A 25,633-nucleotide genomic window follows, 5' to 3' on the forward strand; every position below is an offset into this window, starting at 1 on the left:
GGTCTATCATGCCCTGGGTGCCACTTGCAGAGGAGCGCCAAATGGTCTCCAGGACAAACAAGAAAAGTGTAGTAGATGGGGAGGGGGTGCCAGTTATGTTCACTATGCCACTGTCAGTGCCCAGGCCAACTTTGCTCCAATGGAGCCTTGGCTGCGGGAGGGAAAGAGAGAGATACAGAGAAAGTAGAGGGGAAAGGGTGAAGAAGCAGATAGGCTCTGACTGGTATCGAACCCAAGACTTCTACACACCAGGCTGATGCTCTACCACTGAGCAAACTGGCCAAGGCCATCAAATCTTTTTTTTTTAACCTCAATTAGATGGCAATTTCTTTCCTTTACTTTTTTTTTTCTTTTTCTTTTTTTTTTTTGTTGTTGTTCAGAGAAAGAGACTCCTTCATATGCCCTTATAGGGATCCACCTGGCAAGCCCATTAGGGGGCAATGCTCTGCTCAGCTGGGATGTTGCTTCACAGCTCAACAACCAAGCTCTACTTAGCACCTGAGGACATGGAACCATCCTCAGTGCCCAGGCCAACTCGTTCCACTTGAGCCATGGCTGCAGGAGAGGAAGAGAGAAAGAGAGAAGAGAGAGGGAGGGGTAGAAAAGCAGATGGACACTTCTCTTGTGTGCCCTTACTGGAAGTCAAACCTGGGACATCTACACACTGGGCCAATGCTTTACCATTGAGCAACCAGCCTGGGCCGGTGGTAGTTTCTTGATGGTGTGTTTGTAATAACTTTTATGTTTTCATTTTGACCATATTTGTGCAAAGCAATATTATAATACTTTTCTGTAAAAATGGTAATAAAATGTCAAGGTGCTAAGAATTAATTTTAGATGGAAGAAACACAGATAATTACTATTTTGTTTTACACTTTTAAATGGAATTTAAAAATTTTAATTACAAAATCTTATGTGACTACATAAATGCTCAAATATAGTTTATAAATTCCAAGTCTTGTGTTCTGTCCTAATTCTGTGACATATATATTTCTAATTTTAAGCATTCATTTCAACTTGCCTGGGAAACTAATCCTCACCTTTAAAATGGGTTGGTTTGATTGTTGCTCTATTAAGTCTCCCCTAGATCTAAGCTCCAAGCTTAGAATCTTAAAATAGATACTGCACATGAATGAAAATATATAGATAAGTGATTAATTTGAAATATGAACATGCACATAAATAATTAAGATTGATCTTTTCAGCCTGACCAGGTGATGGTGCAGTGGATAGAGCATCAGACAGGGATGTGGAAGACCCAGGTTTGAGACCCCGAGGTCACCAGCTTGAGCACAAGCTCATCTGGTTTGATCAAGGCCCTCCAGCTTGAACCCAAAGTTGTTGGCTCGAGCAAGGGGTCAATTGGTCTGTAGCCCCCCCATCAAGGCACATATAAAAAAATCAATCAATGAGCAACTAAGGAACCACAGTGAAGAATTGTGGTTCTCCCTTCCTGTCTGTCTGTCCCTATCTGTCCCTCTCTCTGACTCTCTCTGTCTCTGCCACCAAAAAAAAAAAAAAAATTATCTTTTCAGATACTTACTCCAACTTACTGGGAAGTTACATAATAAACATTTTTGATCATTTGTAAGAAATTGCTGAAAAATGGTAGTTATAATTTCAAGTGGCACGATCCCAACAGTTGGTCGAAGTGTGAGTAGCTAAGAAAAAAAAGTTATGCATTTTCATCATTCATAATTTTACAGAACAGAACCAAAAGTAAGAAAGCAAATTATAAGGTCTTGGCTTGTTAGTTCAGTGGTAGAGCATTGGCCCAATGTGTGGATGTCCCAGGTTTGATTCCTGGTAAGGACACACAAGTGAAGCACCCATCTGCTTCTTTACCACTCCCCTTCTCCCTTCTCTCTCTCTTTCTCTCTCTTCCTTGCCAGTAGCCATGGTTTAATTAGAGCAAGTTGGCCCCAGTTGCTGAGGATGGCTCCGTGGCCACTGCCTCAGACATTAAGAGCTTGGTTACTGAGCAATGAAGCAACACTCCAGCTGAGCAAAGCATCGCCCCCTAGTAGGTTTGCTGGGCCGATCCTGGTCAGGGCACATGAGGGAGTCTCTCTTTGCCTCCCTTCCTCTCATTGAATTAAAACAACTAAACAGGGGAGGGGCACAAAGAAAACCAGATAGAAGGTGATGGAGGACAGTCTGACTTTGGGTGATGGGTATGCAACATAATTGAATGACAAGATAACCTGGAGATGTTTTCTTTGAACATATGTACCCTGATTTATTGATATAACCCCATTAAAATTCATAAAAATTTATGAAAAAACAATTAAACAAAAAGAACAATTATATACCATAGATTATGCTTACAACAAGAAAATTTTTACTGGAATGCTAAGGTCGCCAGTTAGAATCCTTGGGCTTGCCCAGTCAAAGCACTTATGAGAGTGGATGCTTTCTGCATCTCTCTCTCTCTCTAAAAATAAATAATAAGAAAAAGAAACCTTTGCTTAATACTTGTTAGGAGAGAGAAATAACAATTCCTCTTCCTCCTTATTACTTGCCTTTCTAGTGAATAGACAAAAAATGCGAGAAGGTATAAAAATACTACTTTGAAATAAATTAAAAAACATTATGACTTCCTCATACTCAGGTGAGCTTGTGTGTGTGTGTGTGTGTGTGTGTGTGTGTGTGCGCGTGCGCGAGCGTGCGCTTGTGTTTGTAGGGGGACAGATTTTCTTTTTTCAATCAGCTATTTTCCAAAGAGAGAAGAAAACTGAGACTATACACCTGTATTCATTTTCTTTTACCAGGTAATAAATTGCCTGGAATTTAGTGATACACACACAAAAAACCCACACATTATTTGTTTGTGGGTCAGGACTGAGCATGGTTTAGCAGAGTTCTCTGCTCAAGGTCTGACAGGGCTCTAATCAAAGTTGTCAGCTAGGCTATATTCTCATTTGGATATTGATTAAGGAAGGATCCTCTCCTAAGCTTATTGATGTTCTTGGCAGAATGCATTTTTTGTAGCTCTGAGACTGAGGGCCCAGCTGGCTGTTGAATGAATGAAGACTGGTCTCAGGGCCTAGGTGCTGCCTGGAATTTCCCAACATGTGACCTTCTACAATATATAGCAATTTCACAACATGGCTGTTTGGTTCTTCAAGGCTAACAGGAGAATCGGACACTCCAGTCTGCTAACATGGAGTCTTATACTATGTAACGTAATCATGGAAGTGATATGCTATCACCTTGCCATTTTCTACTGGTTAAAACAGATTCCTCATACACTTAAAGAAATAGAATAAAAAAGGATTTTATTCATTGGAGGGTCACTACAGTCTCTTAAAATGCCACAGAGTATGTAATTTTGGTTGGAAGAATATTAGAGAATTAAAAAAATAAAGACTTTATAGAACATGTAGTCTGAATACTAATATTTCAAAAACTGAAAACAGATTCAAGGAAGTTTAACTTGAAGTTTAATGCATTAGATGATAGAGCTGATTTGAAATCAAAGATGTCCTGACCCCACTCTGTCTACCCTTTTCATTAAGGCAATATTAAATTATGTCACTGCATTATTGCTAACCCATCACTAATTTTTAAAAATGTATTAATGGAAAATAGAGGTTTCCATATAGACTATTTTATTTCTAAACACATTGTGAAGTATAGAAAATCAGTTAGTCAGCAGTCATTTGTATTGCTGCAGAATTTTATTCTGGTCTGTACTTAAGCAATGTACATTTTAGCTATGTATTATTTATCTTACTCTTTTTGAAAACAAATGTTAACATTGAAAGTTACAATATTTTAATCCTTTTCATTTGACTCTTAAACAGATGTTCTTTGTTCAAATACAGTGTTGTATAAAGTAAATAAATTCATTTAAAAGTAAGTATATTGCTAAAGAAAATGTGGTTTTGGTTTATGTATTTAAACTCTGATTTTTTTAATGCTTTTTGAAATAGAAGGCACATGATTTTCAATAAACAATGGAGATAGTGACTTTAACATTGGTATTACAAGGTATAATATGACATTCTAATTTCTCCAGTGCTCTTTATCTCACAAAAGCTGTTTGTTTGTTTTTTAATTTTTTAAAAGATTTTATTTATTCATTATAAAGAGGGAAGAGAGAGAGAGAGAGAGAGAGAGAGAGAGAGAAGGGAGGAGGAGCAAGAAGCATCAACTCCCATATGTGCCTTGACCAGGCAAGCCCAGGGTTTTGAACTGGCAACCTCAGTGTTTCCAGGTTGATGCTTTATCCACTGCGCCACCACAGGTCAGGCTAGCTCTTTGTTTTTATATATCAACTGTTGTACAACAGGACAAGACCAGGCCACAGTGGTAATTAGTCTGCAAGAAACAGTTTTATTTTGCAATATAGCAGAAGGGACAATTTTCATAACAGGAAAGTGACACATAAAATGAACAAGTAAAGCACGGTCCTTTTTTTTTTTGTGGGAGAGACAGAGAGAATCAGAGAGAGGGATAGATAGGGACAGACAGACAGGAAGGGAGAGAGATGAGAAACATCAATTCTTTATTGTGGTTCCTTAGTTGTTCATTGATTGATTTCTCATATGTGCTTTGATGGGGGGGGGGGGCAGGGCAACAGCAGACCGAGTGACCCCTTGCTCGAGCCAGCGACCTTGGGCTCAAGCTGATGAGCCTTGCTCAAACCAGATGAGCTCGTGCTCAAGCTGGCAACCTTGGAGTCTCGAACCTGGGTCCTCCACATCCCAGTCTGACACTCTGTTTACTGCGCCACTAACTGTTCAGACAAAGCACGGTCTTAATATCAGTCAAATTTAAGTTTACTTATGACTTGGTCAAATTTAGATATGTCTATAACGTATACTTTTGTCTCTATGGTATTGTCTAGCTCACTGGTCATCAGGAGAAGTTCTTTAATTGCCTAAAGTTCTGACAACAATTTTGTCAAATAGTAAAAATGTACAAAATGTTAGCTTTTCTTTCCATGTGAACTAGTGAAATAAAATTTTTGTTGAAATTCTCCATTCAAGGAATGAAGAAATATCTTTTTATTTTTGTTTTATCTTCCAGACACAGACATTTTTATAAGGATACAAAGTAGTCTTGATTTTTATTTTCAGGGTTAAACAAATTCTTTTTTTCTTTTAGGAAATTTTCTATAATAGTATAATGGGGGAGAAAGAAAAGCATAAATAAATATTTCTAAATATAATAAGTATTCAACATATCTATACAGTCGATGCTTTTGTTTAAAAAAAATGTGTCTGTAAAAGTCAAAGGTGAGTTGTGTTTAGTTTTGTTTTGTTTTTTTAAGATTTTATTTATTCAACTTGACTAGGCGGTGCCGCAGTGGATAGAGCGTCGGACTGGGATGTGGAGGACCCAGGTTCGAGACCCCGAGGTTGCCAGCTTGAGCGTGGGCTCATCTGGTTTGAGCAAAGCTCACCAGCTTGGACCCAAGGTCGCTGGCTCAAGCAAGGGGTTACTCGGTCTGCTGAAGCCCCGCGGTCAAGGCACATATGAGAAAGCAATCAATGAGCAACTAAGATGTCACAACAAAAAAAACTAATGATTGATGCTTCTCATCTCTCTCCATTCCTGTCTGTCTGTCCCTACTTATCCCTCTCTCTGACTCTCTCTGTTGCTGTAAAAAATAAAAAATAAAAAAGATTTTATTTATTTGTTTTAGAGAAATGATAGAAACAGAGAAATGAGGGAGGGGCAGGAGCAGGAGTACCAACAGATGGTTACTTCTCACATGTGCCTTGACCAGGCAAGCCAGGCTTCGAACAGGCGATCTCAGTGGTACAAGTTGACGCTTTAGCCACTGTGCCACCACAGGTCAGGAAAATTGTGTTTAATATACTCAGATCATTGTCTTTTTTACAATATATACACAATTATCTAACCTGTCAAGTTCTTTACCTTAACCATATTCTGGAATAATTATTAATATCTATGTAGCAAATTCAAACAATTCTTATAATAAAAAAACGGGAAGTTAGCTTTAAAATGTTAGAAAAGTGAGCCCTGACTTTTTATGCACATGACTCAGTAAGAAGTATTTAATCAAATATTAAATGGTAATTAGTTGCTGGAATTGCAAGGAATTTTTAAGTTTTATTTTTCATTTTACCTTGTATTTTCAGCTCAGTTGGTTAGAGCATCATCCCAAAGCACAGAGATTTCCAGTTTGATCCCCAATTGAAGGACATACAGGAGCAATTCGATGATCCTGTCTCTCTCACTCTCTTCCTCTCTCGTTAAAATCAGTAAATAAAATAAGTTTTTTTGAAAGCCCTGGATGCATACTCAAGTGGTAAGCGCATCACCAAGCACAGAGGTTGCTGGTTTGTTCCCGGTCAGGGGACATATAGAAACAGACATTCCTGTCTCTTTGCTGCTCTCTCCTTTACTCTCTCTAAAATCAATAAAATAAACATTAAAAATTTTTTTTTAATGTTAGAAAAGTGTCAAACTTAAAAGTCATACATCTGGTTCAGAATGTAATGTTTAATTTGAATGAGCAGAGTTTTTATGATGGATTGCTTCGCATGTGTGCCCAAACCAGGGATGGAACTCGGGATGTCTGTATACTGTGCCAATGCTCTATCCATTGAGACAACTGGTCAGGGTCTAATTTTTATAATTTTAGCTAAGTTTTATATAGTAATAAAAATAGATACATTAGGAGGGACTAGCCTGACCTGTGGTGACACAGTGGATCAAGAACTTGAAATGGTGTGACTGCCAGTTCAAAATCCTGGGCTTGTCTGATCAAGGCATACATGGAAGCAACTAAAGTGGGTGCTTCCTGCTCCTCCTCTCTCTCTCTCTCTCTCTCTCTCTCTCTCTTTCTCTCCTCTCTTTAAAGTCAATAAATTTAAAAAAATGGAATAAATGTGAACTTAAGATGAAGTTGGAAGAATCTGACAAACTACATGCTGGAAACTATACTTTGTGACTAAAATGATCATACAATTATTTTCTAAATGTCATAAACAAGACTTTCTATTGTCACTACCTTGGAAAAGTCATAGTATAAGCCAAGAATAGAAATACTAGCCTGAAAGAAAATCATTATTCTTTAGGAACAGTGTATAATTTATTATTCTATTGTACTTATTTTATAATAATTTCATTTTTTCATTCTTAGCATATATCTAAACTTTTAATTGTATATGTAATATATCTTTATTTTAGGGATAAAAACAAAAATTGAAAATACAAGGTAAAATAAAAAATAAAACTTAAAAATTCCTTGTAATTCCAGCAACTAATTACCATTTAATATTTGATTAAATACTTCTTACTGAGTCATGTGCATGAAAACTAATACATCTAGAAAAGTGATACATTGCCTTCCTTTCTCACTATCCTCCTAATTTGAATTTTTTAGTTTTATGCAGGATATCAAATTGTCTGTTTGCTCATAGGTAGGTGATGCCATATTATATAGTTATCTATTACATACATTCAAATGGTTTAATCATTTCAATCAATTTTTATTTTACAGTGTCTTAAGTAGAATATTTTTTATTTACTTCATTATCAATACATTTAAAAGCATGTTTGTTATGATTTAGCTCTAGAATGAAATAAACCAGAGGGAGTTACTAAAAATACCATTTATCTGTGTGATAAATTTATAAATATTAGAATGAAGGTGTTTCTACTCTTCAGACATAAGTTATATAAACTATGTTCTGTTCTTCTTCAACTTTACTATAGCCCTTTTTCCTCTCAGGTGTCCCTCTGAGTTTTAGGAGGTCCTATATATTTCTATATGATGGAGTGGTTATTATACTGTATTGAATATATAAATATATATATAATCTCTATATATATATCTTAATATAAAAAGCTCATTTTGTATATATATAGAAAATGTCCTTTCTATTCAAAAGATTGTAACACTATCTTTGAAGGCTCATCACCTATTAGCCTATTAAATATAAAATATTTCTAAGAGCTTGATCAAACAGTGGGACAATGGATAGAGCTTCCGCCTAGGATGCTGAGGATCCAGATTTGAAACCCTGAGCTCACTGGCTTGAGCATGGATTGAGCCCAAATGTTGTGGGCCTGAAACCCAAGGTCACTGGCTTAAGCAAGAGGTCACTGATTCAGCTGGAGCATGCCCCCTCCAGTCAAGGCACATATGAAAAAGCAGTCAATAAACAACAAATGTGCTGCAACAAAGAATTTATGCTTCACATTTCCCTTTTTGTCTGTCTATCCCTCCATTTTTCTCCTTCCCTCTCACTCACACACACTAAAAACAAGTTTTACGAGAATATTTGTTAACTATGTTAGGGTTTAACTATAAGAAATATAAATATTTTGAAAACCTTTAAGATTATTTAAAAATATATTTGTTATATATATAGATTATGTTGGTTTTATAGTAAATTTTCATTAAAATTATTAATTTTATTCCATGAAATAATTCTATATAAAAGAAATATGAACTGTGTCATTAATTAAGTTTTCTTGGAAGAGGTTTTTAAAAGTCAGTTTTTGGGTGTTTTTTTTATTTAAAAACAATAAAACCGCCCTCACAATACCTCTTTACTTAAGGAAAGAGATTGTTTGTCATAATTTTCTGACAACTCTCAGGGTGCATGTGTGGAAGTATATGGTAAGTATATTTATTTCATCTCTAAAGAGGGGGAAAATATCAGATATAAAACAAAGACTTAACAAGTTTCAGTAAGAGGAATGTGTAACCTGTTGGTGTTGTTATATTATAAGATAGAGGAGACTGCAAGTGGACAACAAGATTTTTGTCTAACAAGTGTATTCAAATTTAACTTATGTATAACTTATGCCAAGATAGCAATGAGTAAGCAAGAGAAATAAAATATAATATTTGTGACCAAGAAGACTGAAAATTTTATCTTTCCAAACTCACTTGATGATATGTCCTTAGCACAATAATTACAATGAATTCATTAAAGATTGACATTGGTACATGAAATACAGCAAATAATATATCACTCTAAAGCTTTAATTATTAATTTTAAGGCAATTCTAGTTATAATTTGAATTAATTTTAGTCATATTTTAACTCACGTTACTAAGAGAGTTGTTGCCTTTGGAGTTGATTATTTTAACCTAAGTTTTTAATATGAAGATTATCTGGAAATATTTAAAAAGTAGTAGTTTCTGTGTCCTGAATGAAGTGCTTATTTAATATCTTGAACGTGACCAGATCTAAAAATCGAATATGTAACTTTCTCAAAATGAACTATGTTTGTGGGGTTTCTAAATTATTTCTGACCTTATAAAATTATATTCATCAGGTAATGACTACATAAGACATACATTAAATTAAAAGGGAGAGACTGGAAATAGGTTATATGACAAAAAATATTAAACAACTTATTCATATCTGATATTAATTAAAATTTTTCTAGCTTAATGCTAACTACATTTTTAAAACTTTACATTTTTAGAAGATTTTATCCAAAATACTATGAATTGTAGCTGTATTCTGTTATAAATTACATAAAACAAGGGGTTTAAAAATAGAGAAAATGTTTTAATATGCATCATTAATTAGTAAATTTTGTTTTTTTCCTTTGAATCATAATAGTTTTTAGTTTAGAAACTTACCAGAAAATGATAACCTCACTCTTTATTTTGTATATTCTTAAAACATACTTTTAATTACCTTATTATCTGTACATTAGCTTTTCTTTTCTTTCTTTCTTTTTTTTTTACAGAGACAGAGAAAGAGTCTATCTCAGAGAGAGGATAGACAGGGACAGACAGACAGGAACAGAGAGATGAGAAGCATCAATCATCAGTTTTTTGTTGCGACACCTTTTGTTCATTGATTGCTTTCTCATATGTGCCTTGACCGTGGGACAAGCAGTCCAAGTAACCCCTTGCTCGAGCCAGTGACCTTGGGTTCAAGATGATGAGCCTTGCTCAAACCAGATGAGCTTGTGTTCAAGCTGGCGACCTCTGGGGTCTCAAATCTGGGTCCTCTGCATCCCAGTCTGACGGTCTAGCCCAGTGTTTCCCAACCTTTTTTGTGCCTTGCCCCACCTTAACCTTTCTAAAATTTTTATGTCCCCCCCTATGTAACATACATAATTTTTAACATTAAAAAATTGATTTGTTCACTTAATAAACATAAATAATAGGTTCTAGGAAGAAATCACTATGAAATTGTTAACAAAACACAGTAAGTAAAATTTCAAAACATATAATGAAAAACAGAAATTTAAATTCCAAATAATTTTAATACAGATTTTTTTATATTAATTTTATATTAATTTATTATTTTAATTTAGTGTGATCCTTGCGCTTGATGCTTGCTGCACAGAGATTTTATATTAGGTTCCAATTTGGTTAGCTTTAGTCTCAAGTCTCCACGTTGTGTTATATCCAGTCGATTTCTTTTTTTTACCAGTAAATCATTTACAGCACTAAATCCACATTCAGCTAAAAATGAAGATGGAAATGGTAGCAATAGTTTTCTTGCACATTTGGTTGAATTTGGGTATTTGATTTCTGTTTCCTCACAAAGCCATGCCATCGCTCCTTTGATATTAAATAAAGCTTTAACTGACTCATCATTTTGCAATTCTGTGAGTTCTTCTTGATACTGCATATTTAATATATCAGACAAATCCACTAACATTGGCTGCATCATCCATGTTGAGAAATCAATTTGTTTTAAATCAGAAAATCTTTCTTTTAAATCAGCCGATAGAATATTCAAATGATTGACAATAACAAGTAAAGCGGTATCAGTTACTTCACATTTTTGGAGTCAATGAAACTGTTTAAAGTTTTTGTTGTTAATATGTTTCTGACATAACTCAATATTGGTAATGAAACCAAATATCTTTGCTTTTGCATCGACAAGAGTTTTATTTGTTCCTTGAAGTTGCTTATTTAATATATTTAGTTTTTCAAAGATATCGGCTAAATAACTCACAAATGCTTTACCATCTATTGTTAACAGATACTTCATTTCAGGTTTGTCACTTAAAAAATCACTAAGAGTATCAAACAGTTCCATAAATCTTTTCAAACAGTTTCCTTTAGATAGCCATCTTACTTCAGTATGAAGTAAAAGTCTCACATGGTCTTCATTTTGTTCTTCACAAAATAGCTTGAAAAGATGCTCACATTTGGCACTAGCTTTAATAGCATTAACACACTTTATTACTGTATGTAATACTTCATTCAGAACAGGCGAGATGTTTTTAGCTACCAAGTTTTCCCTATGAATAACACAATGCACAAGAATCATTTCTGGATTCGCATCTTTCATCAATTTTAAGCAGCCATTTTTCTTGCCCATCATATTAGGAGCACGATCTGCAGCACAAGATGTTATATTTTTCATTGGTATATCATTGACATCTAAGTAGTTTCTTAGCTTATTATATATATCTTTGGAGGTAGTGGTGCTTTCTAATCTTTTACAGAACAACATTTCTTCAGCAAAATGTCCTTTATCAATATATCTTACGTAAGTTATCAATACAGCCTCACTGTCTCTCAAAGTTGATTCATCCATTTCCAAGGAGAATTTTCATGTTTTCAGCTTTTCAATAAGTTGTTTTTCAATATCCTCACTCATTTCATCTATTCTTCTGCTAACAGTATTGTCACTGAGTGGCATAGCTTTTACATCTTTGTCATCTTTTTCAAGAACCGTTTTAAGAAATGCTAATATTGACGGTTTTATTAAATTCTCTCCTATAGTGTGATTTTCTCCAGTTTTAGCAATAAATAAAGAAATTTGATAACTAGCCTCAAGAACACGATTATTAGTTGAAGTATGAGCAGTAAATAGAGACTTTACTGTTGTTCTTTTTTTCAAAAATTTTCTTTAAAGTTTTAAAGTAACTCAAATATGAATTAATATGAGCACTATGTTTCGCCTTCAAATGCGCCTCAAGATGACCTCGTTTCATTGATTCATTGGTCAAGCATTGCTGGCACGAAAGACAAAAAGGAATCCGCTCATTGTGAACAGCGGGTATGAATCCAAATTTTAAATATTCCTCCGAATATTGACGAGTTTTTTTCTTGCTTGCACCACTCATTTTACTATGGGCTATAATAAAAATAAGATCAATTAAAAACTAATATTAAAATATGTGTTAAAATATATTCAATGTGACATAGAGTAAACATATACTAAAAATTCATATTTATTTAAATGTATATAATACATTTACTACACTACCACCGCAAATCAAAAGATATCTATATTTTTTCCACTTGACAAAATTTTCTGGAAAGTTATGCTTCTAAAATTAAAATTGTCATGCATGCACTATTATAGCCCCAATAATATTTATAAAATATTAGTGCTTTTTAGCCCCGATGCAAGAAGTACTTAATAAAGAGTTTAATATTGATAAAAATAAAATTAAATACTTACCAATTATATCTATACAATATATTTATGTATATTTATTAAATCAACGAGCTTTTACAACAGTTTTGACTGACACTTATTTCAAATTAACACCAACTGAATGATGTGAAACACTATAGAAGTTGCGATGGGCCAATTAGGTGAGAATAACTGCGTTGTTTGCGAGTTTTTAAAAGGTCCAGGGTTCCCCGCAGCAGACGGCACGCTCCGCGGTGAACCCAAGACGAAGTTTACTTGACGATGCCAGTCACCCAGTTGATATTTTGGTCTCATCAAACAAAATTATACTTAATAATTATTTACTGCAATTATTTAAGAATTGCATTTTTTGTTAAATTTGGCACCGATATCTTGCATTGCATTTAAATGGCCCAGGGCGAAAGAGTTAAAGTCGTGTTGAGTCCATTTTCAAATTGCCCCCCTTAACTATCGAATTGCCCCCCTGTGGGGCATGGGCCCCACATTGGGAAACACTGGTCTAGCCACTGCGCCACTGCCTGGTCAGGCTGTACATTAGCTTTTTTAATAAATTATTTTATGTGCTGTTGGTGGTCAATCCATTTAATTCTATTTGCCTTTCATTGCTTCCTGATTAAATATAGCATTATTGATCTATTATATTCCAATGGCTAGTCATCAATTTCCTTCTTTTATTAAAACCACTCAGGCTCAACAGGAAGCCTATTCAGTATAAATCATCTCATCCTCTACAAAATGGGATGGAATATCCCTAAATTTATTTTGTACTTGAAGAACATAATGTACCACTTAGTGGAACTATAATAAAAAATGTAGGTCGACTTAGTGGACCTATAATAAAAAATACTTTTTTTTTTTTTTTTAAATATACGCTTTTTGATATGAATGCAGGTTTTTATAATTATGGTTTCCACGTGTCGTTTTTGAAATTGATATTTCTATGGACAGTGAAGAGAAAAATTTCAGCTTTTACTATTGTATTTAGAATATATTCTAATTCCTGTTTTTGTAGAATATTTATTTTATAGTTTATATAATCAAAACCAATACTTTTTTCTTATCTCAGAATCTACTCGCAACACTATATACATATATTTATACATATATTTAGTGCTTATATATAGTGTTAACATTTGTTTATATATGTAAGTGTATATATGTATATGTATATATATTTATACATTCACTCAGAACTCATTACTCTAAAAGAATAATTTCTTAATTGTCATACAAAGTTTATCATTCATGAGTAGCACTAGGAATCTAAAACTCTAGTTTATAAAATATTAACCATGAGTTTTTGACCTACTTGTGGAAACTAGCTACAGTTAGAAGTACTTCATGCAAGCTTTATTATCCCTTCATAAATTTTGATATATAGCATAAGAAGCTAAAACTATATTGTTTTCTTGACATCTAGAAGAGAAATAGATGACTAGATTGTTTAGTCTTAAAAATACAGGGAGTTTTCCCTTGTATTTATTATTACGAATTCATGTATGTATATCAATATATATTAGAATGTATAAAACTATCATAAAATAACAATAATAAAATTATGAATAGTAATAGATTATTTTTCTCTTTATTTGTTCATTTTAACTATAATATGCTAATCTTAATTTAATCTTCAAATTATTATTCTAGTTGTTTTTTCCAAGTAACCCTGAATCATATATCATTGCTGGTCTTTTCAACTCAGACCATCTTGTCCTTATACAGCTTTTTAACATTTGCTCAGTTTCTTTGTTTATTATCTTAATTTTAGTCATTGCCGAGGGTGAATTTTTATCAATCTGTGATCATGAAATTCCATGAAGAATACATAAACCCTGGTCTAATTTTGATAACAATTCTGATTCTGACACCAGTCCCAATGTTTATGGTTTTGTTTTGTTTTTCACATCATCAAGCTATTAATTCTTACCCTACCCACCTAGAGACAGCATGAGATCCCAGAGGTTAAGATCTCAGTCCTACAAGACTAAAGCTACAAGAAATCTGAATGTTCTTTAGTGAAGAGATTTGTTAAATTGGTTTGGAAAAATAAAGATTGTTTACATATTATATAATCTGACAATGTACAGGTAGAGTCTATACATGTCCTACAGCAGAAATACATTTCAGAAAAGAACTTTGGAGTGAAGAGCTCCTGGGTTTCTTTGTCAATGCCCTGAAGTCAACCAGATCTGTTCGAGAAAATCTTTCACTTGTTTCTATGCCTCTGTCTTCTACACTCTTCTCTCCATATCCATGTTTCATATGGCATTCATAAATTTAGTCACGTTCCTCTACTGCTTAAAATGTTTACTTGTTTTTCAGTTGTTTGTGGACAAAGCCAGATTATTCTCTAAATCTCTCCAACTCCTCCTATATTTAGCTTCTGCTCCAGAAACACAAACTAATTTTGAATTCCACATTGGGAGTTGGCTCACAGATATATCTCTGGTATCGTTTTTGATGTTGTTGTTGTTGTTTCTGTTTAAATTTCATACTTCCTCATTTCCCTACCAGCGTCTCAAGGACTCACCATATAACCCACATGCACTGGATACTTGACTCAGAGTTTGTGCTTTTCCATTGCACTTTCCCCTCCAACCTTATGTCTGCCTCAAAGACTACTTCTCAGGGCTAAATTGAGATTTCACTCCCCTCTGTTGTTCAGCCCTGATCAACTGTACTTTTTATTTGTTTATCTATTTAGCCGGTTTTACTTATCGGACCACTGTTTGTTTGTTTGTTTTTTTCTGGTTTGAGGTCTTTCTCTTCATTATGGTGTGATAAATTTCACCAAACATATTTAACTTAACAAAGTCCTAAAACTGAATAATATATTAGCCTACCACTGACAATAAAAGTGTTAAAAAAATTAAACAGGTAAATTTGAAGATCTAATTGGCTTTATTAAGAGATTCATTCGTCACGCATCATCCCATATAGAAACTAGAAGTGCTTTCTGAAATGGAGTAAATGTTAGGTTTTTATAGGTAAAAAGGTGCAGGCAGCAAGGAAGGTACTAACAAAGAAAGAAAGAAGGGAGGAAAGAAGGAAGGAAAAAAAGGAGAGAGAGATGGAGGGAAGAAGGAAGGAAGGAAGGGAGAGAGTGAGAGAAGACAGAAAGAAAAGAAAGAAAGAAAGAAAGAAAGAAAGAAAGAAAGAAAGAAAGAAAGAAAGAAAGAAAGAAAGAAAGGAGGGAGGGAGGAAGGGAGAAAGAAGAAAGAAAGAAAGAAAGAAAGAAAGAAAGAAAGAAAGAAAGAAAGAAAGAAAGAAAGAAAGAAGAGAAAGAAAGAAAGATTTATTTTTAGACCAGGCCATCTTCTTCTTCTTCTTTTTTTTTTTTTTTTTTTTTTTTTTTGGAGGGGGATTAGGGGGATGTAAAGAGCCCAAGTGACAGATTATTTTATTGGTGATGACCAGAAAATTATATGATGGTTGATTAAGATTATTTCTGGAGAGGTTGAAACAGCAGTTAGGTCAGATATGAAATCTATGTTTGGAATCTTGGGCTTTAGCACAATTGATGCCATTTTGGGCCTATGACTATCTCTTTAACAAAAGGATTTTAAACAGTTTAGTTCTGATCTTTTCTCTCCCAATTTAAATGATATTATATTATATAGATATTATAGTATAGAGAGTAGTTCCATGTGTAGGATTTCAGAATAAATCACCACAAGATGTACCTAGAAGAATTTAAATTAAGAACCTGGCCAATAAGAGTTAAAATAAGAAATGACATTTTACTTATCTATATAGTAAGACAAACTAATAATTACTGAACAGGTGCTCTCCTTACTATTACCTTCCAAAACTGAAGGTACATTATCTTATACCTACCAGAGAATACCTAGCTCAATTTCCCTTTCTATCTCTGATCTGCTCATAAATGTGGGGATCTCTGGCTCTCTCATGTATGTGAAATTCCCATACATAAGTATGTAATTAAATTTGGCCATTTTCTATTTTTAATCTATCTAATGTCTTTTTGATTATTAAACAGGCCTAAAAGAAACCTTGAGGATAAAAAAAATTCTCTTTTTATATGATAAAGATGACAATGAGACAAATCAGGCATTACTGAGAAAAATAGTTCACCATATGAAATAAAATACAACTGGACGAGAAAGAAAACCGCGGTCCCTGATATCCGGAAGCTAGGTCTTAATGTTGTTAGGACTTGGCTTTTCACTCAGAGCTTGATGATGTTCTGTTGAAAATAAATAATTTAACAGAACACCAATGTCAGACAAAACCATTCTGTGATCATGATGGGTTAAGACAAAAGGAACATTATGCCATAACCATGTCTCAACACAGACAACTATAGGGACATTATAGAAACTATAAATATTATTGACCTACTTCCTTTCAGAGTTCAAATGAGTGAATACTATGTTTTGCTTCGTTTCCTATTATAGTTTCTGCCTTCCTTCATTTTTCATACTTTATTGATCAGATTTGGTATAACATTTAATCATAGAATTACTCCAGCTCCTGACAGCACACAATCCAAAGCAAAGACCCAATCAACTTGCATCTTCTTCAAACTCATCTAACAAGTGCCCAAACCTCCCAAGTCCTTTGTAACACCCTGTTACTGAGATGCACACTATCTTCCATAGCAAATTCTCTCACTGATTTCAGCAATATAATACCATGTGAAAAAGATAACATTATTTCTATAACACTGGTTTTATTTCTAGCATTTCTAGTCTTGTCTTCTGTTTCTTTTTTAGAACATCCATCGGCTCATATGTTTTTGTATGTTCTCTACTTTTGCACACTAGTCTTTAACATATTTGTTTATAATTTTAAATTCTTTTTCTGTTAATTTTAACATTTTTATCATGTCTGAGTCGGATTCTTGTTTTGCTTCTTCAGATTTTGTCTTTAATTGCTTTTGTCACATTTTAAAAATTTTTTGTTGTTGTAAAACTTACACAGTGAATCAATTAATAGAAACTGAGGTAAATAAGTCTTTTGGGTAAGATTTTATGTAAATCTGTCTAGTAGTTGGGCTATGTTTAGTGTTTGCTTTAGCTATAGATACCAATATTTAAATTCATCTGGTGTATAGAAACTTTTTCAGTTCTTTCTACGTTGATTTTAGGCTAATTACTCCTACTGAGAGAGTCGATGTTTTATAACTCTTTCAACACCCTGTTGGTGTTGTGGTAAGGTCTGATGAGAAGAAAGCATTTAATGATTAAATGTCCCTGGGCTTTAAGCTTCACAAGTATTTCTTAGCTACCTGTCTCCCGTATCATACTCCATAGGATAAAATAGAGAGCCTAGAAAGTTGGAATGGAAGAATTTTCATTTCCCTAGGTGAAATAAGGCTCTAATAGAATAGAGTGTGTTCCCCTGGAAAGTAGGCCTTTGTTATGGAGACCTCTGCAGCAGTATTTAATAAAGATTCATTTTCTTTTCTTCTGCTGAGACCCAGTAAAGCTTTCTTTGGCTCTTCACTGTGAGAACATGGTTGAGTTCTTGCCAATAAAACCAAACAAACTGAAGAGTCTTGTAAGACTGTGGACTTGTTTTCCACTCTCATGTGAGTCCACACTCAGTCTCCAGTAAGTCATTAAAATTATTAAATTATCATTTAGTAATGGTATTAAAAACTAAATTACCATGTGATTTTTCTAATAGTGGCAACAGTGGCTTCTGCTCCAGATAAGCAGGTCTTGTCTGTAGCTCTGTGGATTTTCCTGTTTTGTTTTGTTTTTCATATTTTCAGGTTAATATTTACCCTGTCCACTCAGTTGACTAATGAGTCCAAAAAGAAAGTCATTGCATTTCAGTTTGTTCAGCTTTATTTTTTCTTTTTCTGACCTTTTTTTAATCTTTATTTTTATTGGTTTTAAAGAGAGAAAAAGGGAGAGGGAAAGAGATGGGAAGATAAATCTGTTCCTGTATGTACCTGGCCAGGTATCAAACCAACAATTTCTGCACTTCCTGACAACACTCTAACCAACCAAGCTATCTGGCCAGGGCTGTGTTCAGATTTTTTGTGGTGTTGTAAGAACAAGAGTGAGAACTGCAAATCTCTTTTCATGTTGAAGCCAGTAATGAAAGTTACATTTCAATATGTACATAACATCCAATTCTAAATGTCAAATTCCTTCTTTAAGAATCTCTCTCTTTGAGGCTCCAGGAATATGGACTCACTCATTGGCGGAGCCTGCAAATGCTAATGAGCCTCGACTGCCCACAAGACTGAAGACCAATATATGACATTGCCATAGAGACTTATCAACTGCAAACCTCTACCTAAGCATGCCACAGGGGCAGAACCCGGGGTACAGAGTAACCAACCAGGAAGAGGGAGAGAAAAGAAAAAGCAAGAAGGTAACCTCTCAAAATCAAGAATAATCCACAGACTGTATAACCTATCCCATTTTATAATATTTGTTCATTTGTTTCTCTTATCTTCTTGTCTTGATTATTTTCTTCCTCTTCCAATTTAGTAATTTAATTCTCTGCTGGTCTTACTCTCTCCTCTCCTTGAAATACACTGTCCATAAGTGTTACATCTCCCATTATCTTTTCTTTCTTCTTCCTTTCTCTCTATGAGGGTTGCACTCAAAAATCCTTAACATTCTCCCTCTCTAGAGCCTTTTACTCTTTTTTCTTCTTTTTGTGTTTTCCTCTTTCTTTTTTTTTCTTTCTCCCTCTATATTAGTTTCTTCTTTTCTCCTTTACTTTTTCTCTCATTCAATCCACAATCATGAACAAATTATTTTATCTGAGATTCAAATTTTTCTTTGTGGCACTTTGGAGGTTTTTTATTTGGCATTTTTAACTCACTAGCAGTGCTCCCAACCCTAGCTCTCCATTTAATCTAGTTCTTGCTCCACTAAATAAAATGGTAATTTTTTTAATTTTTTACCCTTTTTCATGTTTCCCACTTATTCTTCTCATCATATCTCTTAGTCAACCATCACCTGAAAGCAAATCATTATATTCTTGACTCAAATTTTTTTCCTTTTTTGCATTTTGTGGGTCCATACCCCCTTTTTTGCCCCTTTATCACTTCTCCCCAACTCAGGCCCTCCATTATAGGTATTTTTTGCTCTATTTAGCACAATATAATTCACATTCCACCACAAAATTTTCTCAAGAAGGAGGGAAGAGGGGAGGAGAGGAAAAAAAATGGGGGAAATAATTTATTTTTATTTTTCCTTATTCTTTATTATTTTTATTTTTTAATTTTTTTATTCTTTAATAATTCTCATTAATACTATCAACAAAACAACCTTCAGAAACCATTAAGGAAAAAAAATCAAATATCATGGATACAAAAGACAGAGAGGTAGCACAGATAGATGAGGAAAACTCTATAGAGAAAAAATTTAATACATTGGAAACCTTGGAGCTAAATGACAGAATTTAAAATAGAAATCTTAAATATACTCAGAGATATACAAGAATACACAGAAAGGCAATTTAGGGAGCTCAAAAAACAACTCAGTGAACACAAAGAATATATTACCAAGGAAATTGAAAGTATAAAAACAAATCAATTAGAGAAGAAAAACTCAATTCACGAGCTGAAAAATGAAGTAACAAGCTTAGCTAATAGAACAGGCCAGGTAGAAGGTAGGATTAGTGAAAAAGAAGACAAGCAACTTGAGGCACAACAGAGAGAAGAAGAAAGAGACTCAAAATTTAAAAAAAAATGAGAAATCCCTACAGGAATTGTCTGACTCCATCAAAAAGAATAACATAAGAATAATAGGTATATCAGAGGCAGAAGAGAGAGAAAATGCAATGGAGAACATATTCAAACAAATAATAGATAAGAACTTCCCAAGCCTGTGGAAAGAAATAAAGCCTTAAATTCAAGAAGCAAAGAGAACACCGAGTTTTCTTAAGCCAAACAAACCTACTCCAAGGCACATCATAATGAAATTGGCATAAACCAACAACAAAGAAAAAATTCTCAAGGCAGCCAGGGAAAAGAAGAATACAACATATAAAGGAACGCCAATTAAATTATCATCAGATTTCTCAACAGAAACTCTACAAGCTAGAAGAAAGTGGACCCCAATATTAAAGTCCTCAAAGCGAGGAACTTTCAGCCACGAATACTATACCCATCCAAGCTATTCTTCAAATACGAAAGAGAAATAAAAACATTCACAGATACAGAAAAGATGAAGGAATTTATCTTCAGAAAATCCTCACTCCAGGAATTACTAAAGGGGGATTTCCAATCAGATACAAAGAACAAAATAAAACAAAATCACAAGTAAAAGCTCCACCAAAAGCACAATAAAACCAAACTTAAACTGTGACAACAACAAGGAAAAAAGGGGGAGAGGACAGAGATTAACTATAGCAAAGAATGATGGAGTGCAAAAGTATGGAAAAAACCACTGAAAAAAACCAACACAGAAACACATGATTTAAAAAAGCTAGCAACACAGGAAAGATGTATGGAATACAACCAAATAAAAACAAAAGATAAAAAAATGAAAGAGAAGAATGAAACAAGACACAAAACTAACAGAAAGCAATGTATAAAATGGCAATAGGGAACTCACAAGTGTCAATAATTACACTTAATGTAAACAGATTAAACTTACCAATAAAAAGGCACAGAGCAGCCCTGGCCGGTTGGCTCAGCGGTAAAGAATCGGCCTGGCGTGTGGGAACCCTGGGTTCAATTCCCAGCCAGGGCACATAGGAGAAGCGCCCATTTGCTTCTTCACCCCCCGTCCTTCCTCTCTGTCTCTCTCTTCGCCTTCCGCAGCCAAGGCTCCATTGGAGCAAGGATGGCCCGGGCACTGGGGATGGCTCCTTGGCCTCTGCCGCAGGCACTAGAGTGGCTCTGGTCACGGCAGAGCGATGCCCTGAAGGGGCAGAGCATTGCCCCCTGGTGGGCAGAACATCGCCCCTGCTGGGCGTGCCAGGTGGATCCCGGTCAGGCGCATGCGGGAGTCTGTCTGGCTGTCTCTCCCCATTTCCAGCTTCAGAAAAATACAGAAAAAATAAAAAGGCACAGAGTAGCAGAATGGATTAAAAAAAATCCAACTGTATGTTGCCTAAAAGAAACATGTCTAAGCAACAAGGTTAAAAACAAATTCAAAGTGAAAGGATGGAAAACAATACTCCAAGCAAAAAACATTTCAAAAAAGCAGGCGTAGCAATACTCATATATGATAATGCTGACTACAAAACAGCAAAAGTACTCAGAGACAAAAATGGTCATTTTATAATGATTAAGTGGATGCTGAATCAAGAAGACATAACAATTCTTAATATATATACACCAAACCAAGGAAGATCAAAATATATAAGACAGCTACTTATTGACCTTAAAACAAAAACTGACAAAAATACAATCATACTTGGAGACCTCAGTACACCGCTGACGGCTCTAGATCAGTCATCCAAACAGAGAATCAATAAAGATATATTGGCCTTAAACAAAACACTAGAGGACCTGGATATGATAAACATCTACAGGACATTTCATCCCAAAGTAACAAAGTATACAGTTTTCTCCAGTGTACATGGATTTTTAAGAATTGACCATATGTTGGACCACAAAAACAACATCAGCAAATTCAGAAAAATCGAAGTTGTACCAAGCATATTTTCTGATCATAAAGCCTTGAAACAGAATTGAACTGCAAAAAAGTGGAAAAAAAGTGGAAACTAAACAACATACTTTTAAAAAATGAATGGGTCAAAGAAAAAATAAGTGCAGAGATCAAAAGATATATACAGACTAATGAAAATGACAATACGACATATCAAAATCTATGGGATGCAGCAAAAGCAGTGATAAGAGGGAAGTTCATATCACTTCAGGCATATATGAACAAACAAGAGAGAGCTCAAGTGAACCACTTAACTTCACACCTTAAGGAACTGGAAAGAGAAGAACAAAGACAACCCTAAACCAACCAAAGAAAGGAGATAATGAAAATCAGAGCAGAAATAAATAAAATAGAGAACAGAAAAACTATAGAAAAAAATTAATAGACCAAGGAGCTAGTTCTTTGAAAAGATCAACAAAATTGACAAACTCTTGGCAAGACTCACCAAGGAAAAAAGAGAAAGGACTCATATAAACAAAATTCAAAATGAAAGAGGAGAAATCACCACGGACATCCTAGATATACAAAGAATTATTGTAGAATACAATGAAAAACTTTATGCCATTAAATTCATCAATCTAGAAGAAATGGATAAATTTCTAGAACAATACAACCTTCCTAGACTGAGTCAAGAAGAAGCAGAAAGCCTAAACAGACCAATTAGTAGGGAAGAAATAGAAAAAAGTATTAAAAACCTCCCCAAAAATAAAAGTCCAGGCCCAGACGGTTATACTAGTGAATTTTATCAAACATTCAAAGAAGACTTGGTTCTTATTCTACTCAAAGTCTTCCAAAAAACTGAAGAAGAAGCAATACTTCCAAACACATTTTATGAAGCCAACATAACCCTCATACCGAAACTTAGCAAGGATGGCACAAAAAAAGAAAACTACAGACCAATATCTCCAATGAATACAGATGCTAAAATACTAAACAAAACTCTAGCAAATAGAATACAACAACATATTTAAAAAATAATACATCATGATCAAGTGGGATTCATCCAAGAATCTCAAGGATGGTTCAACATATGTAAAACAGTTAACGTAATACACCATTTCCACAGAACAAAGAACTAAAACCAAATGATATTATCAATAGATGCAGAAAAGGCATTCAATAAAATACAACACAATTTTATGTTTAAGACTCTCAACAAAATGGGTATAGAAGGAAAATATCTCAACATGATAAAGACCATATATGATAAACCATCAGCTAACATCATATTAAATGGCACAAAACTGAAGGCTTCCCCCCTTAAATCAGGAACAAGACAGGGTTGTCCACTCTCTCCACTCTTATTGAATGTGGTACTAGAGGTTCTAGCCAGAGCAATCAGACAAGACAAAGAAATAAAAGGCATCCATATTAGAAAAGAAGAATTTAAGGTTTCACTTTCTGCAGATGATATGATCCTATACATCAAAAACCCCAAAGAAACTATAAAAAGACTACTAGAAACAATAAGCCAATACTGTAAGGTCGCAGGATACAAAATTAACATACAAAAGTCCATAGACTTTCTATATACCAACAATGAAACATTTGAGAATGAATTCAAAAAATTAATCCCCTTCACGATTGCAACGAAAAAAATAAAATACCTAGGAATAAACATAACAAAGAATGTAAAGGACTTATATAATGAAAACTACAAACCATTGTTAAGGGAAATCAAAAAAGATACAATGAGATGGAAGAATATTCCTTGTTCTTGGATAGAAACAATAAATATAATCAAGATGGCCATATTACTCAAAGCAATATACAAATTTAATGCAATTCTAATCAAATTTAAATGACATTTTTTAAAGAAATGGAAAAAAAATCATCAGATTTATATGGACTGTAAAAAAACGCAAATAGCCAAAGCAATCCTAAAGAAAAAGAACAAAGTTGGGGGCATTAAAATACCTAACTTCAAACCATATTATACAGCCACAACAATCAAAACTGCATGGAATTGGCATAAAAATAGACACTCAGACCAATGGAACAGAATAGAAAGTCCAGAAATAAAACCACATATATATGGTCAACTAATTTTTTTTTTGTATTTTTCCGAAGCTAGAAACGGGGAGAGACAGACAGACTCCCACATGCACCCGACCAGGATCCACCCGGCACGCCCACCAGGGAGCGAAGCTCTGCCCACCACAGGGCGATGCTCTTCCCCTCCGGGGCGTTTCTCTGCCGCAACCAGAGCCACTCTAGCGCCTAGGGCAGAGGCCAAGGAGCCATCCCCAGCACCTGGGCCATCTTTGCTTCAATGGAGCCTCGGTTGCAGGAGGGGAAGAGAGACAGAGAGGAAGGAGAGGGGGAGGGGTGGAGAAGCAGATGGGCACTTCTCCTGTGTGCCGTGGCCGGGAATCGAACCCGGGACTTCTGCATGCCAGGCTGACACTCTACCACTGAGCCAACCGGCCAGGTGGTCAAATAATTTTTGATAAAGAGGCTAACAACACATAATGGAGAAAAGAAAGCCTCTTCAACAAATGGTGCTGGGAAAACTGGAAAGCCACATGCAATAGAATAAAACTCAACTACAGTTTGTCCCCTTGTACTAAAATTAATTCAAAATGGGTAAAAGACCTAAATATAAGACTTGAAACAATAAAGTACCTAGAAGAAGACATAGGTTCTAAACTCATGGACCTTGGTTTTAAAAAGCATTTTGTGAATTTGACTCCAAAAGCAAGAAAAGTGAAGGCCAAAATAAATGAATGGGACTATATCAGATTAAGAAGTTTTTGCTCAGCAAGAGAAACTGAAAACAAAATAGACAGCCAACTAAATGGGAAATGATTTTTTCAAACAACAGCTCAGATAAGGGCCTAATATCCAAAATATACAAAGAACTCATATAACTCAACAACAAACAAACAAACAATTCAATAAAAAATGGGAAGAGGACATGAACAGATACTTCTCCCAGAAAGAAATACAAATGGCCAACAGATATATGAAAAGATGCTCATCTTCTTTAGTTATTAGAGAAATGCAAATCAAAACTGCAATGAGATACCACCTCACACCTGTTGAATTAGCTATTATTAACAAGACAGTTAACAGCAAATGTTGGAGAGGCTGTGGAGAAAAAGGAACCCTCATTCACTGTTGGTGGGAATGTAAAGTAGTACAACCATTATGGAAGAAAGTATGGTGGTTCTTGAAAAAACTGAAAATAGAACTACCTTATGACCTAGCAATCCCTCTACTGGATATATACCCCAAAAACTCAGAAACATTGATATGTAAAGACACATGCAGCCCCATGTTCATTGCAAAATTGTTCACAGTGGCCAAGACATGGAAACAACCAAAAAGCCCTTCAATAGAAGACTGGATAAAGAAGATGTGGCACATATACACTATGGAATACTACTCTGCCATAAGAAATGATGACATCAGATCATTTACAACAAAATGGTGGAATCTTGATAACATTATACGGAGTGAAATAAGTAAATCAGAAAAAAACAAGAACTGCATTATTCCATACATAGGTTGGACATAAAAACAAGACTAAGAGACATTGATAAGAGTGTGTTGGTTATGGGGGGCGAGGGAGAGAAAAAAGGTGAGGGGGAGGGGCACAAAGAAAACTAGATAGAAGGTGATGGAGGACAATCTGACTTTGAGTGATGGGTATGCAACATAACTG

Source organism: Saccopteryx leptura, chromosome 8 (genome assembly GCF_036850995.1).
Source record: "Saccopteryx leptura isolate mSacLep1 chromosome 8, mSacLep1_pri_phased_curated, whole genome shotgun sequence".
Taxonomy (NCBI): Eukaryota; Metazoa; Chordata; class Mammalia; order Chiroptera; family Emballonuridae; genus Saccopteryx; species Saccopteryx leptura.